At 42.7% G+C, this 14,376-nt stretch overlaps 1 protein-coding gene across 1 annotated transcript in view; it reads left to right on the plus strand.

The window, feature by feature from the left end:
* The first annotated feature begins 9,227 nt into the window (after positions 1–9,227).
* ADAMTS6 (ADAM metallopeptidase with thrombospondin type 1 motif 6) overlaps positions 9,228–14,376 on the plus strand; it is a 333,735-nt gene continuing 328,586 nt past the window's right edge. The window contains exon 1 of the mRNA XM_056541263.1: positions 9,228–9,403. The gene's annotated coding sequence lies outside the window, so the exon portion shown is untranslated. The remainder of the gene's footprint in view (positions 9,404–14,376) is intronic.

The following is a 14,376-nucleotide window of genomic DNA, read 5'->3' on the forward strand; positions in this document are numbered from 1 at the left end:
TGTTTAACTTTCTGGAGCCAGTTGATAGATATAAAAACTTTTTTCCTGGAATACCCCTTTAATGCATCTGACCTCCCATTGAATAATAATGATAGATCTCCTCATTATGAGTTTTACCACCAATTGTATTTCTGATCATTTCATCCTCTAGAAGTTGAGGTAGAACTCTTCAGCTCAGAATGGAAAAGAATAGTCATCTTAAAAAGTTACCCCCTATCCATAGGCTGATTGGTAGTGGTCCAACCACTGGCACCCCAGTGGATCACAAGAACAAAGGCAAATTATCCCCCAAATAAATGGAGCGTATTTCACGTGCACTGCCAGTGCTCCATTTATTATTTATGGGGCTCAGAGGTCTCTGTGTAATCAGTAGAGGTCATGTGATCAGTAGAAGTTCCATTGTGACTCATAGAGATGCCTGTGCGAACAATAGAAGTTCCTGTGTGATCAATAGAGGTCCCTGTGCGATCAGTAGAAGTGCCTATCGTGACCCACAGAGGTGCCTGTGTGAACAGTAGAAGTTCCTGTGTGATCAGTACATGTCCATTTGTGATCGGTAGAAGTCCCTGTGGGATCAGTAAAAGTTCCTGAGTGATCAGTAGAGGTCTATGTGTAATCAGTAGAGGTTCTTGTGTGATCAGTAGAGGTCCCTGTATGATCGGTGGAAGTTCCTGTGTGACCCAGAAAGGTGCCTATGTGAACAGTAGAAGTCCCTGTGTGATCAGAAGGGGTCCTTGTGTGATTGTTAGAAGTTCCTGTGTGATCAGTAGAGGTCCTTGTGTGATTGTTAGAAGTTCCTGTGTGATCAGTAGAGGTCCTTGTGTGATTGTTAGAACCTTCTGTGTGAACCGTAGAGGTGCCTAGAAGTTCCTGTGTGACCAGTACAGGTTCATTTGTGATTGGTAGAGGTCCTTGTGTGATCGGTAGAAGTTTCTGTGTGATCAGTAGAGGTCCCTGTGTGATCCGTAGAGGTCTCTGTGTGATCAGTAGAGGTCCCTATGTGATCAGTAGAGGTCCCTGTGCCCAGCAATGCTTCTCGCAGCTGCTCTCTACTATGGCTAATAGATAAGGAAAACAAAGATATGGGACTGCACTCACCATCCAACAATTCTTTATTGACTAGCGAAGTCACAGGCAGGCATCATAGGGGAGGCAGGGGATCCAAAGCCCCTTCCTCCCCCGTGATGTCTGCCTGTTGGATGGTGAGTGCAGTCCCATATCTTTGTTTTTCCTAATTATTGCACACGCTCTGCTTTGGACTTTGAACCCCTACAACCAACTGATATTCAGGATTGCATTGTCTGACACTTGACATATGCTTGCAGTCCTGCTAGTGCCAGGCCTTCAGTTTCTTCTAGCTAATAGATAAGGGTCATGATCAATGGAGCAGATATTTCCCTAAAATGATTTAAAATCTGTTTTCAAAACTTGACACAGCTTTTAATGTAAATTATAAAATGTTTATTTCTCATTATAACAATATAGTTTATCCTACTGCAGGGTTGCTCAAAAGTAGAGCAGCACTTTACACAGGTTTGAAGTAATGCTGTGCTCCTAAATATGGTTCCAGTGTCTGAGGAGTATAGGATTTCAGGTAACATAGTCGATCCCTTAGTCGAGCATAGTAAAGACCTTCTTGGTAGCAATTGGTTTAAATTTTTCTTATTCCTTTTCACGTAATCCACTTCCCCCTGTTTTTCTTTCACGCAGTGCAGACAGACACTATTCATTCACTTAACAAAACACACGGTGAGGCTGCAAGCCTGGCTAAAGGAAAGAATTTGTGTCAGGGATATAAGATATTCACAAGTACAAATTCTATTCCCTGTATTAGGAACTATAAATATGGTCACCAGTGTAAACAGTGGACATATGAGATTGTAGTCAATAGTACATGGTGCGTACTGGGTCTGTTTTGGCTCAGTCGTGTTGTTGTTGATGGGAAGAATTTCATATAGAGCCAGAGTGGTTAGCATTGTTTTCTTGTAGGACTGGGGTCTTGGTTTTGAATCTGAGCATAGACAAGTGTATGGAGCTTTTAAGTTCTTCTCATGTTGGGGTGGATTCTCTTTAGGTTTGTTCTTACACACTCCAAAAACATATTGATAGGATAACTGGCCTCACAGGGCCAATACACTTTTAATAAATTGAAATAACATTCAATTGGCCAACAGCTAAATCTTCTGTTTACCCCACATGCATGAATGGTTCGGCTGACTGGAGAAAAATAAGGTAAGCCTCTCCGACAGCTCTAGCAGCACCATTTTTTCCAGAAAAACAAATTGGTCATGAAATTTAAATCCATCTGGCTCAGATGATGTCAGGAGGCTTTATAATTAGAGAGTTGACCAATCCTGCTGAGATCAATGGGATCTGTTGACTTTTCACTAATATGTATGGGGGCATGTAGAGGGGTTATCCAGGAATAGAAAACAGAGCAAATTTCTTTTTTTTTAAATGCTTGCAGTCTGTCTCTACGTTGGGTGTGGTTTTGCAGCTCAGTTTTGTTGAACGGAGTGAACAGAGCCAAGTTTAATAACACGTCCAACCTGGAGACAGACGGGAGCATTTTTCGAAAGAAATTAGCTCTGTTTTTCTGTTCCTGGATAACCCCTTTAATGTGTATGTTTTATATAGAGAAATTAGTTTGTGAGCCTCACTGGGGACAGAGACTAATGTGAATATTTGTGAATAATGTGAATAATGTGAACTTTCTCTACAGAAATCTCTGTATTATTTTTAAAAAAGCAAGAAAAGTACAATCTAATTTCTGAAACTGGGGCCGTCAGTCATGGCATGCAGACCAGGTCTACAGGAACTCCTCCAAGTAAGATATATGGATTATATTTAACGGAGGTGAGAAAAACAGAAATCAAGGCATAATCTACACGCATCAACCAACTCCATAATAAAAAATAGGTTTTAAGTTGAATGCAGAGATAGAGAGAATTCAAAGAACAAAATGATACATACAACTGATCTAGTAAACCCATGTCCTAGGGAACCATGAGCTCTTCCATCACTATAGTCTCACGAACCTTGGAGACCAACATGTGGAGGAGAGAAAGACCACAAATGCCACCTTAGTGTTGGGATAGAGACCCGGAGCGCTTTAACGAGGTTCCGGATGATGGGACAAACTTAGGCAACAAGCAAAAGGGAAATCCATAAGTTGGAAGTCATCTGCCAAACTACTTCTCAGAAGCCAAGTAGGGATGGGCAGTCCAAAAAAAACTGTAAGATCGTGCCTGTGTGCAAACAAAGATCTGGTGGAGCCATCAGTTAATAGTTTGTAACTGGTTTCCTAATACTGGAGATGGAGGATTTATTAGTGAAGAGAAGAAGGCAGTCATAAAGTTAACAGTTTGTCTTACAATGCTCATAGTATATAGGGGTGTTTTTGTCAGGTGGGGACAGGAGGAAGCATATATATTTGGGAAAGGCTTTACCTTATAGGAAAGTCTGAAGTTTTATGTATAGAGTACAACTAATTAATTATAACTACTACGTGACAGCGGCAGTCCACAAGACTGCATACAGCCCAGCGTATTCCTTTAGAATGCTGTCATGCAATAGTTAAAATCAATCAGTAGAGCTAAAAAAAAATTCTCAGAGTGGCCCAAGTCTTACCCTTATTTAGATAATCAGCATCTGTCTTGATCTTGTGATGCTAACAGTTGCACGGCCTGTTACAAAAGACTGCTCTGAACAGCCGAGCACCTGTGTGACCATCACATCACCAGATACAATGAGGGGAATTCATCAAGCTGTTTGAATTGTTTTTTTTTTTTATCTAAAATTGTCGCATTAACAGTCTCAGTCACTTCCCCTTCCAGTTTTGTGAAACATTTGCTATTTTAACAAATCTGAAAGTTAACTACCGTTTATAGTGGTTTAGACTACTTTTATGCAGTGGTGATGGATTCATGATCTGCAACTTTTTTCTGAAAGTCGCCAAAAAAGTCGCAGCACCATGATTTACACGGAAACTCGCGCCATGTAACCTTCAGCACTGTGAAGTACTCTAAATGGGTACGAGGGCCAAAGAAACGGTGGGCATGTAGTGAAATGGTTAGTACATTCCTCGATGCCCGGCATTAAAAAAACAGAAAAGAGCTTGTCAGGAGCGGGGTATAATAGCATAAATGAGGGAGGGGGAACAAAGTGAAAGCACTTTTAGATGCCGCAATCAAGTGTGATTGCGGTGTCTAAAGGGTTAATTGCGGACAGCGGCTATTAGCTGCTGTCCAACATTTGGAAAGAGCAGGTCAATTGGGGAGGGGGTTAAAAGCATCCAGAGATATTTAGAGGTTTACAAAGTGCAAAAACAACATCATTAAGGGCAGAACATTGGGAAGCTCTTGCCTCGTACAGCGGACAGAACAGACAGGAAATGTAGGAGGACTCTGAGGTAACTTTTATGTAATGTTCCCGTGCGCCAAATTCATCAAGTGGCGTGCAACTTTTGATGAATTTGGCAAAAGGAGTTTAACCCCTTAAGGACCCATGACGTATGCATACATCTCCGGACCCTGGGCTTTAAGGACCCATGACGTATGAGTACGTCATGGCGTTTTCCGGTCCCTGCCGCGCGCCGGGCAGAGATCGGAAGCGGATGGCTGCTGAAATGCTTCAGCAGACATCCAGAGTAAACGCCGAGGGGGGACATGTAGGCCCCCCATGTCGGCGATCATCGCAAATCGCGAGGGAAATCGCCCCTGCGATCTGCGGCGATACCGGGCTGATCGGGTCTCTGGGACCCGACCGCCCGGTAATTTTGCATGATCTCGGTTGTCACAGACAGCCAGGACCATGCTGAAGTATAGGAGCGAGGTGGCAAGCCTGCCACCTCCTCCTATCCCCTGCGATTCCTCGGAAGGGGAGGAAGACCGGAGGACTCAGCGGGGGACAGGGGAGTGCTGGGACCCGGCCCCGTTACTTACCTCATCCCTGAAGACCCAGATCCCGGCGGCGGAGATGGCGGCGGTGGCGACAGGTGAGTGGATCTTCGGTGGCGGCGCGGGACCTTTGCAGCAGTCCAGACCAAAGCGATCTGGACTGCTCCATCTGGTCCCCTTACACTACAACTCCCAGCATGCCCAGACAGCCCTTGGCATCCGGGCATGCTGGGAGTTGCAGTTTTGCAACATCTGGAGGTCCGCAGTTTTGGGACCACTGTACCCTTCCAGATGTTGCAAAACTACACATCCTCAGCATGCCCTTACTGTCCAGGCATGCTGGAAGTTGTAGTTCTGTAACATATGGCCCTTCAGATGTTGCAGAACTACAACTCCCAGCATGCCTGGACAGTTTTGGCATACTGGGAGTTGTAGTTTTGCAACATCTAGAAGGGCACAGATTGGGAACCACTGTATTAGTGGTCTGCAAACTGTAGTCCTCCAGATGTTGCAAAACTACAACTCCAAGCATGCGGGAGTTGTAGTTCGGCAACATCTGGCTCTAAAGATGTTGCCGAACTACTACTTCCAGCATGCCTGAGAATGTTTGGGAGTAGTGGTTTTGCAACAACTGGAGGCACACTGGTTGGGAAACATTGTCTGTTTCCTAACTCAGTGTTTCCCAACCCGTGTGCCTCCAGCTGTTGCAAAACTATAACTACCAGCATGCACTGATAGACTGTGCATGCTGGGAGTTGTAGTTTTGCAACAGCTGGAGGTCCCCTCCCCCTGTGAATGTACAGGGTACATTCACATGGGCAGGGGGCTTACAGTGGGTATCAGGCTGCAAGTTTGCGATGCAGCAAATTTTGCGCGGCAGCTCAAACTCGCAGCGGGAAACTCGCTGTAATCCCCCACCCGTGTGACTGTACCCTAAAAACACTACACTACACTAACACAAAATAAAATAAAAAGTAAAAAACACTACATATACACATACCCCTACACAGCCCCCCTCCCCAATAAAAATGAAAAACGTCTGGTACGCCACTGTTTCCAAAATGGAGCCTCCAGCTGTTGCAAAACAACAACTCCCAGTATTGCCGGACATCCGTTGACTGTCCAAGCATGCTGGGAGTTTTGCAACAGCTGGAGGCACCCTGTTTGGGAATCACTGGCGTAGAATACCCCTATGTCCACCCCTATGCAAATCCCTAATTCAGGCCTCAAATGTGCATGGCGCTCTCTCACTTCGGAGCCCTGTCGTATTTCAAGGCAAGAGTTTAGGGCCACATACGGGGTATTGCCGTACTCGGGAGAAATTGCCTAACAAATTTTGAGGGGCTTTTTCTCCTTTCACCCCTTATGAAAAGGTGAAGTTGGGGTCTACACCAGCATGTTAGTGTAAAAAAAATTTTTTTTTACACTAACATGCTGGTGTTGCCCTATACTTTTCATTTTGACAAGAGGTAAAAGGGAAAAAAGCCCCCCAAAATTTGTAACACAATTTCCCCCGACTACGGAGATACCCCATATGTGGGCGCAAAGTGCTCTGGGGGCGCACAAGGCCCAGAAGGGAGAGAGCACCATGTACATTTGAGGTGATTTGCACAGGGGTGGCTGATTGTTACAGCGGTTTTGACAAACGCAAAAAAAAAAAAAAAAAAAAAACACATGTGATCCCATTTCGGAAACTACACCCCTCACGCAATGTAATGAGGGGTGCAGTGAGAATTTACACCCCACTGGTGTCTGACAGATCTTTGGAACAGTGGGCTGTGCAAATAAAAAATTTTGTACAGCCCACTGTTCCAAAGATCTGACAGACACGAGTGGGGGGTAAATGCTCACTGTACCCCTTGTTACGTTCCTCAAGGGGTCTAGTTTCCAAAATGGTATGCCATGTGGGGGTTATTTTGCTGTCCTGGCACCATAGGGGCTTCCTAAATGCTACATGCCCCCCGAGCAAAATTTGCTCTCAAAAAGCCAAATATGACTCCTTCTCTTCTGAGCATTGTAGTTCGCCTGTAGTGCACTTCAGGTCAACTTATGGGGTACCTCCATACTCAGAAGAGATGGGGTTACAAATTTTGGGGGGTATTTTCTGCTATTAACCCTTGCAAAAATTTGAAATTTGGGGGGGGGGAAACACACATTTTAGTGAAATTTTTTTTTTTACGTATGCAAAAGTCGTGAAACACCTGTGGGGTATTAAGGCTCACTTTATTCCTTGTTACATTCCTCAAGGGGTCTAGTTTCCAAAATGGTATGCCATGTGTTTGTTTTTTTGCTGTTCTGGCACCATAGGGGCTTCCTAAATGCAACATGCCCCCCAAAAACCATTTCAGAAAAACGTACTCTCCAAAATCCCCTTGTCGCTTCTTTGCTTCTGAGCCCTCTACTGCACCCGCCGAACACTTTACATAGACATATGAGGTATGTGCTTACTCGAGAGAAATTGGGCTACAAATACTAGTATAAATTTTCTCCTTTTACCCCTTGTAAAAATTCAAAAATTGGGTCTACAAGAACATGCGAGTGTAAAAAATGAAGATTGTGAATTTTCTCCTTCAATTTGCTGCTATTCCTGTGAACCACCTACAGGGTTAAAACGTGAATGTCCTTTTGAATACTTTGGGGGGGGTGCAGTTTTTATAATGGGGTCATTTGTGGGGTATTTCTAAGATGAAGACCCTTCAAATCCACTTCAAACCTGAACTGGTCCCTGAAAAATAGTGAGTTTGGAAATTTTGTGAAAAATTGGAAAATTGCTGCTGTACTTTGAAGCCCTCTGGTTTCTTCCAAAAGTAAAAACATGTCAATTTTATGATGCAAACATAAAGTGGACATATTGTATATGTGAATAAAATATTTTTTTTTTGGAATATCCATTTTCCTTACAAGCAGAGAGCTTCAAAGTTAGAAAAATGCTACATTTTCTAATTTTTCATCAAATTTGGGGATTTTCCATCAAGAAAGGATGCAAGTTACCACAAAATTTTAACACTATGTTAAAGTTTAATATGTCCCGAAAAAACATTCTCGGAATCAGAATGATAACTAAAAGCATTCCAGAGTTATTAATGTTTAAAGTGACAGTGGTCAGATGTTCAAAAAATGGCCGGGTACTAAGGTATAAAATGGCTGGGTCCTTAAGGGGTTAAAACTAAGGCAACTTTACATGACTAAGATAGTAAAGACTAGTAGACAACAATTGATGAATTCCCCTCTTAATCTCTAAAAGTACACAATTTAGAATACCATGCAGTAACAGCAGGTATACACTGGGTATATTAGACTTTTCCTGCACTCCTTGGTCTAAAGGACCCTTTAGAGGAACTGAGTATTGGGAAAATGGGTGCTCGTAGGAACCCTTATTCCTGATAATTGGCTCAATAATAATGCTCGTTTGTCGGCAGATCCCATCTTTTGTGCTTCCAATAAAATTGTTATTGGCAGAACATAGCCCTGTTTAAATGGCAATGATGAAAGGGCAGAACAATTATTTGGGCCATGTGATTTTGTGTTGACACGTTGTGGTACCTCAACTAAGAAGAACGCTGGAGATCACGGGGAGTCCTGGTGGCCAGACCCCCCCATCCCCCCAAAATGAGACCCTTTGATTAGGGGAAAAGATATCTTGGGGCCTAGTAACTCCTTAAGGCTCAGTAAACAGAGATCAATGATTGCTCGGCCTGTGTTTTTTGTTTTCTGCTTTGTTTAGTGGTTCTGTTACTTTGTGGCTCCTGATTCCAGTTTAAGCTAAAACCGGAAGTGCATTTAGAAGAAATAGGAAATATAATGGAAGGACTTTCCTTCTGGATCAACTTCTGGTTTTGGCTCAAAAAAGTACATCCTCTTCTGTGGAATACCTGCAGCATTTCGGCAAAGTGTGGTTCTAGCTTTAAAAAGCCTAATTCAGGTGTTTATCTCAATTCCAATTGTAACACTTGAAACCCTGCAGTTATACTGTACTGTACAATGGATTTAGTAGAATTGTGGATAGATTGGGGATTGTACATGGTTTATTGCCGAGGTATGACTTTGTTCATACAGCACAGTTGACACCTTTTTGTAGGGGTTGCCCAAACACATTAGATAAAAGTTGGATGGATTTGGCAATTTTGGAAGGACCAGCTTACCTTGTGTGAGGGCCAACAGACTTCCCTCCAAGAGTAAATTATATAATAAATTAGGACTGGGTATTTTGAGTTTCAATATGTCTGATCTTTTGTTTCTGCAGGGGATAAACTTCTACCATAAGAATATGGCCACTTATATAATCTACATCTTGGAAATACCATGGACCTTCAGTAAATCCACATGATTTGGTGGAGACTTTTTGATATGGATTCTGGTGGCCATCTACTGCTGCTGTATTGATGGTGCCCAGTCCCTGCTACTCACCACTTCATGGTCTCCATCAGTGACTAAGCTGAGCAGGTATTTCTTGTGACATGGGGATGGAGGACCAATGGAACTGCAGTGACAGGAGATCGCAGTAGGTGAGCACAGACTTTATTGTTTTAGCTTAGCCTCAGCATTTTTAAACATAAAAAGAAATGGCTGGATAACCCTTTACTATAAAAAACACACTACTCTTATAGTAAAGCAAAATGGTTATTTCTCCTATGATTTTTTACGATCATATGACTTATTACGTATATTGTTTGTATTATTAGTTTTTGTCCATTATCCTGATGGGTGCCAATAATCCTGCAGTTGAACGTCTATCCACTTTACACTATTACCAGTACAAGAAAAAAATTACTTTGCTTCTTCCTATGAACTAATCCTGATTTTACTGCTAAAATTCTCTGTTCATTCTCAATCAGCCAACACCAAAGAAGTAAGTGGTCTATGCTTAGTACACACGTCTGTATCAATCTTCTAATTCCGGCTGTTGCTGGCAGTCAAAGATATTTTAAGCCTTTTTAGCACAAAAGCTGCATATCTAAAATCTTAGTTATCTTCAGGAATGAAAAGAAGCTCTGGACAGCTCTGTCTGACCTCCCCCATCATCTGAACAATAAGGAATAGGGGCTCTTCTTCAGATGCCTGAGCCATTCTAGCGAATAGAGGCTCTTCTTCAGATGCCTGAGCCATTCTAGCGAAACCTCTGTTTATCCAGAGTAAATACAGAAAAACAAAAACACAAAAGAGCAGAGATGACAGTGCACTAGTGTTATTACCAAGACTGTGGCAGGGTGGCCTGTAATTACCAGGGTCACCTCCATACCAGCATTCAAGAGGAATTCTATGACAATTTAACCCCTTACAGTTACAAGGTCAGCAGTACATTGCACAGTAGTGGTGACACTTGGCAACCAGAAAGTCAGACACTTTTTTCAACAATGTGGCCATACGAGGTGACCCTTGTACGTGTCTATGTGTGTGTTTAGCCCACAGTGATTCTGCATATGTCAGTGACACCAACCACAATAGACAAGTGACAAAACAATACCAACGTGTCATAAGGTTAATTCTAAATACAGTATATTTATATATCAAAAATAGTTTCTGACTCAGGTTAAAGATGGTTTCCAATTTTATTTAAATATGTTGTATTGGTTGCATAATAAACCTCTTCTCAACTCCAAAACTTCCATTTTTCAGATACGCTTTCTTCCTCCTCACCTTTAAAGACTCATAATGTTTTTTTTTTTCACTAACATAGATGTATGAGGGGTTATTATTTTGCACTTACCCTTCATTTTGCAGAGAATATATTACAATGACAGAAAAAACATTATTTGTAGGGCTAAACTGAAAGAAAACAAAAAGGCAATTACGCTATTTTATGGGGGCAATAATTTACCATACAGTAAAACAGACATGTTAACTTTATTTTATGGTTCAGTACAATTCCAGCTATCTCAAATCTGTATACTTTTTGATTTGCTATAAATAAAACAAAAACATATTGGCAGAATTCCACCAGGAAATGCACTGATGTAAATAGGGATTGGTACTTAATGTCCACACAGATATTAGTACCGATTCAGCCAGCACCTACTGCGCACGCAATCTCTGCCCAGAAATTCTCTGGGCAGAAATTGCAAAGTGTGTACGGGCACCTAATTTTAAATTTTTTTCCCTATGGAGCTGTATGATAGCTCATTTTTGCATTATGATCTGTACTTCTTATCAGTACTACTTTTTGTTATAATTTTTTGTCTGGGGTGTGATAAAAAAAATCTGCAATTTTGGAGTTTTGTATTTTTTTTATGCTATTGATCCTGTACTCTAAAGGGGGTAAAACATTTTTATGAAGTATATTAGGAAGGCTTATGTTTTGCCAAGGTGTACAACATATGAAAAGTTTTTGAATCCCCATTTAAAACATATTTTTTTTTAATCAACAGGTGCCAGAAAGTTAAACAGATTTGAAAATTACTTCTATTAAAAAATCTTAATCCTTCCAGAACTTATTAGCTGCTGAATACTACAGAGGAAATTCTTTTATTTTTGGAACACAGTGCTCTCTGCTGACATCATGACCACAGTGCTCTCTGCTGACATCTCTATCCATATGTTTTCTATGGGGATTTTCTCCTTCTCTGGACAGTTCTTAAAATGGACAGAGGTGTCAGCAGATAGCACTGTGGTCATGATGTCAGCAGAGAGCTCTGTGTTCCAAAAAGAAAATAATTTCCTCTGTAGTATTTAACTTTCTGGCACCAGTTGATAAAAAAATAAAATAATAATAATAACGTTTTCCACTGGAGTACCCCTTTAAACTGTTTTCTTCCTTGACATGAATGGTATGAATCTGAGTTTTTTCTGCAGCTGTGAAGAATAGTAAAAGCTTTCCCTATATTAATATCTGTAAGACTCACGGCAGTAGGCTGTAACACTCAGGGAAGTAGTGGATCCGCTGGAACTGTGTGGTAGATGACTTGGGCCATGCCAGGGAGCGGAGTCTAAGGTGCCGCTGGTTTTCACCAGAGCCCGCGACAAAGCGGGATAGATTTGCTGCGGCAGGCGGCACCCAGGACGCTACCCCTGGCACGACTCGACCACACAGGCGGCTGAGGGGATTCGAGGCACAGGAGGCTTAGGGCAACTCATGGTCTGGTGCTGCGAAAGGATCGGAGGGACAACAGAGAGCGGAGGTGAGTGACGGGCTGGGATTCGCATGCGGGTGCGTCCCGCAATGCAAATCCCAGCCCCACCGGCAGAGAAGGACAGGGGTGGGGAACACTGATGGCCAGCGTGTCTGACCGGAGCGCTAGGTGTAACAGTACCCCCTGGTCTCCCCCTCTTTTTGGGGTTCAAAAAAATGCATGGTCCAGGATATTCTCCTCTGGCTTCCAAGATCTCTCCTCTGGACCAAATCCCTTCAAGTCGACCAAAAAGAATCGTCTCCCTTTCACAGTCTTAGTGGCTAACTTTTCCTTTACTTCGTAGACATCTGAACGAACGGAGACAGACGTGGGAACAAAATTATTTTGAGAGAAGCGGTTTATGACAAGAGAAATACACAATTAGAAATACATGAAAGGAATTAGGTATACGTAGAAGAGGAAGGTAGATGATAGGAGACCGGATTGATACCTCGAATAGACCCAAGAATCGAGGTCCCAACTTGTAGCAGGGAAACTTGAAATGGATGTATCTGGAGGACAGCCAAACCTTATCACCGGGAGAGAAGGATGGAGGGCTTTCATACGTAAGGAGGCTTGAGACAGAATGCCAAGTCTGTTGCCAAATGGAAAAGAAGTCTCGAATAAGTTCATCGACAGCTGACACCCCAGAGGAGACTGGAATAGGAAGAGGAGAACGAGGATGATGGCCAAAAACAACAAAGAATGGAGAAGTCCTCGTAGACTCAGAATCCTTAAGATTGTAGGAAAATTCTGCCCAAGGTAGAAGGTTGGCCCAATCGTCCTGTTGGGCTGAAACAAAATGACGTAGATAACTCTCCAGGATTTGATTTACCCTCTCCACCTGACCAATGGACTGTGGGTGGTAGGCAGAGTAAAAGTCTAGACGAGAACAGAGAGAATGCCAGAACTTGGAAACAAACTGCACTACACGATCTGAGACAATATGTTTCGGAAGGCCATGAAGACGAAAAACATGTTGAAGAAAGTGCTTTGCCAGCTGTGGAGCAGATGGAAGACCTGGAAGCGGAATGAAATGAGCCATTTTGGAAAATCGATCTATCACCACCCAGATTACAGGAAGGTGGCAGATCGATAATAAAATCCATAGCTATGTGAGACCAGGGAGTTTCCAGAATGGGCAAAGGGTGTAAGAGTCCCACAGGTCTCTGATGAGGAGTTTTGTCATGGGCACAGGTAACACAAGAGCTGACAAAATCGGTGACATTGCGTTCAAGGTGTGGCCACCAGTAATGCCGGGAAATTAGTTGAATAGTCTTATGCATTCCAGGGTGACCAGCCAGCAAAGAAGAATGTCCCCAATTCAAGACTTTACGTCTCAGTTTAACAGGCACAAAGGTTTTCCCTGCTGAAGATCGGCAAAAGCTGCAGAGATCAATCGCTCTGGAGGAATAATACCCTTTGGAGTCCAATCCTACAACATCGGAGGACCTGGAAAGAGCATTGGCTCTGATGTTTTTGTTAGCAGGACGGAAATTAATGAAAACATTTTATCTGGAAAAGAAAAGAGACCATCTAGCCTGGCAAGGGTTAAAACGCTGAGCAGACTGTAGATAAAGGAGATTCTTATGATCAGAATAGATACTGACCGGATGACAAGAACCTTCTAATAAATCTTGCCACACTTCCAAGGCTAGCTTAATAGCAATGAGTTCTCGATCTCCAATGGAGTAGTTCCTCTCTTCAGGCGAGAAATTCTTAGAAAAGAAACCACAGGTTACAATCTTGCCCTTGGAGATTTTCTGGGTAAGAACAGCACCAGCTCCTATGGATGAAGCATCTACCTCCAAAGCAAAGGGTTTCTCTGGATCAGGTCTTGAAAGCACAGGAGCAGAGACAAATGCAGTCTTTAAGCGAATGAAGGCCTCTTTGGCGTCTGGAGAGGAGGTTAGAGTTCTTCTTAGTGAGAGCCACAATCGGAGCAACCAAAGAAGAGAAATGTGGGATGAACTGACGATAATAATTAGCAAATCCCAGAAAGCGTTGAATAGCCCGAAGACCCGTAGGGCGAGGCCAATGAAAAACCGCAGTCAGTTTGTCAGGATCCATCTGAAGGCCTTGATTTCTCCAGTTTGGCGTAAAGATGATTCTCCCTGAGGCGCTGAAGAACCAGACAGACATGTGAGCTATGTTCCTCCAAGATCAAGATGTCATCAAGATATACGACAACACAGTTATAGAGAAGATCTCGGAAGATATCATTGACAAATTCTTGAAAGACAGCTGGGGCCTTACAGTGACCGAAAAGGCATCACAAGATACTCAAAATGTCCATCTCGGGTATTAAAGGCCGTCTTCCATTCGTCTCCCGTGCAGATGTGAATAAGATTATATGCTCCCCGCAAATCCAA

This window comes from Hyla sarda, chromosome 1 (genome assembly GCF_029499605.1).
Source record: "Hyla sarda isolate aHylSar1 chromosome 1, aHylSar1.hap1, whole genome shotgun sequence".
Classification (NCBI taxonomy): domain Eukaryota; kingdom Metazoa; phylum Chordata; class Amphibia; order Anura; family Hylidae; genus Hyla; species Hyla sarda.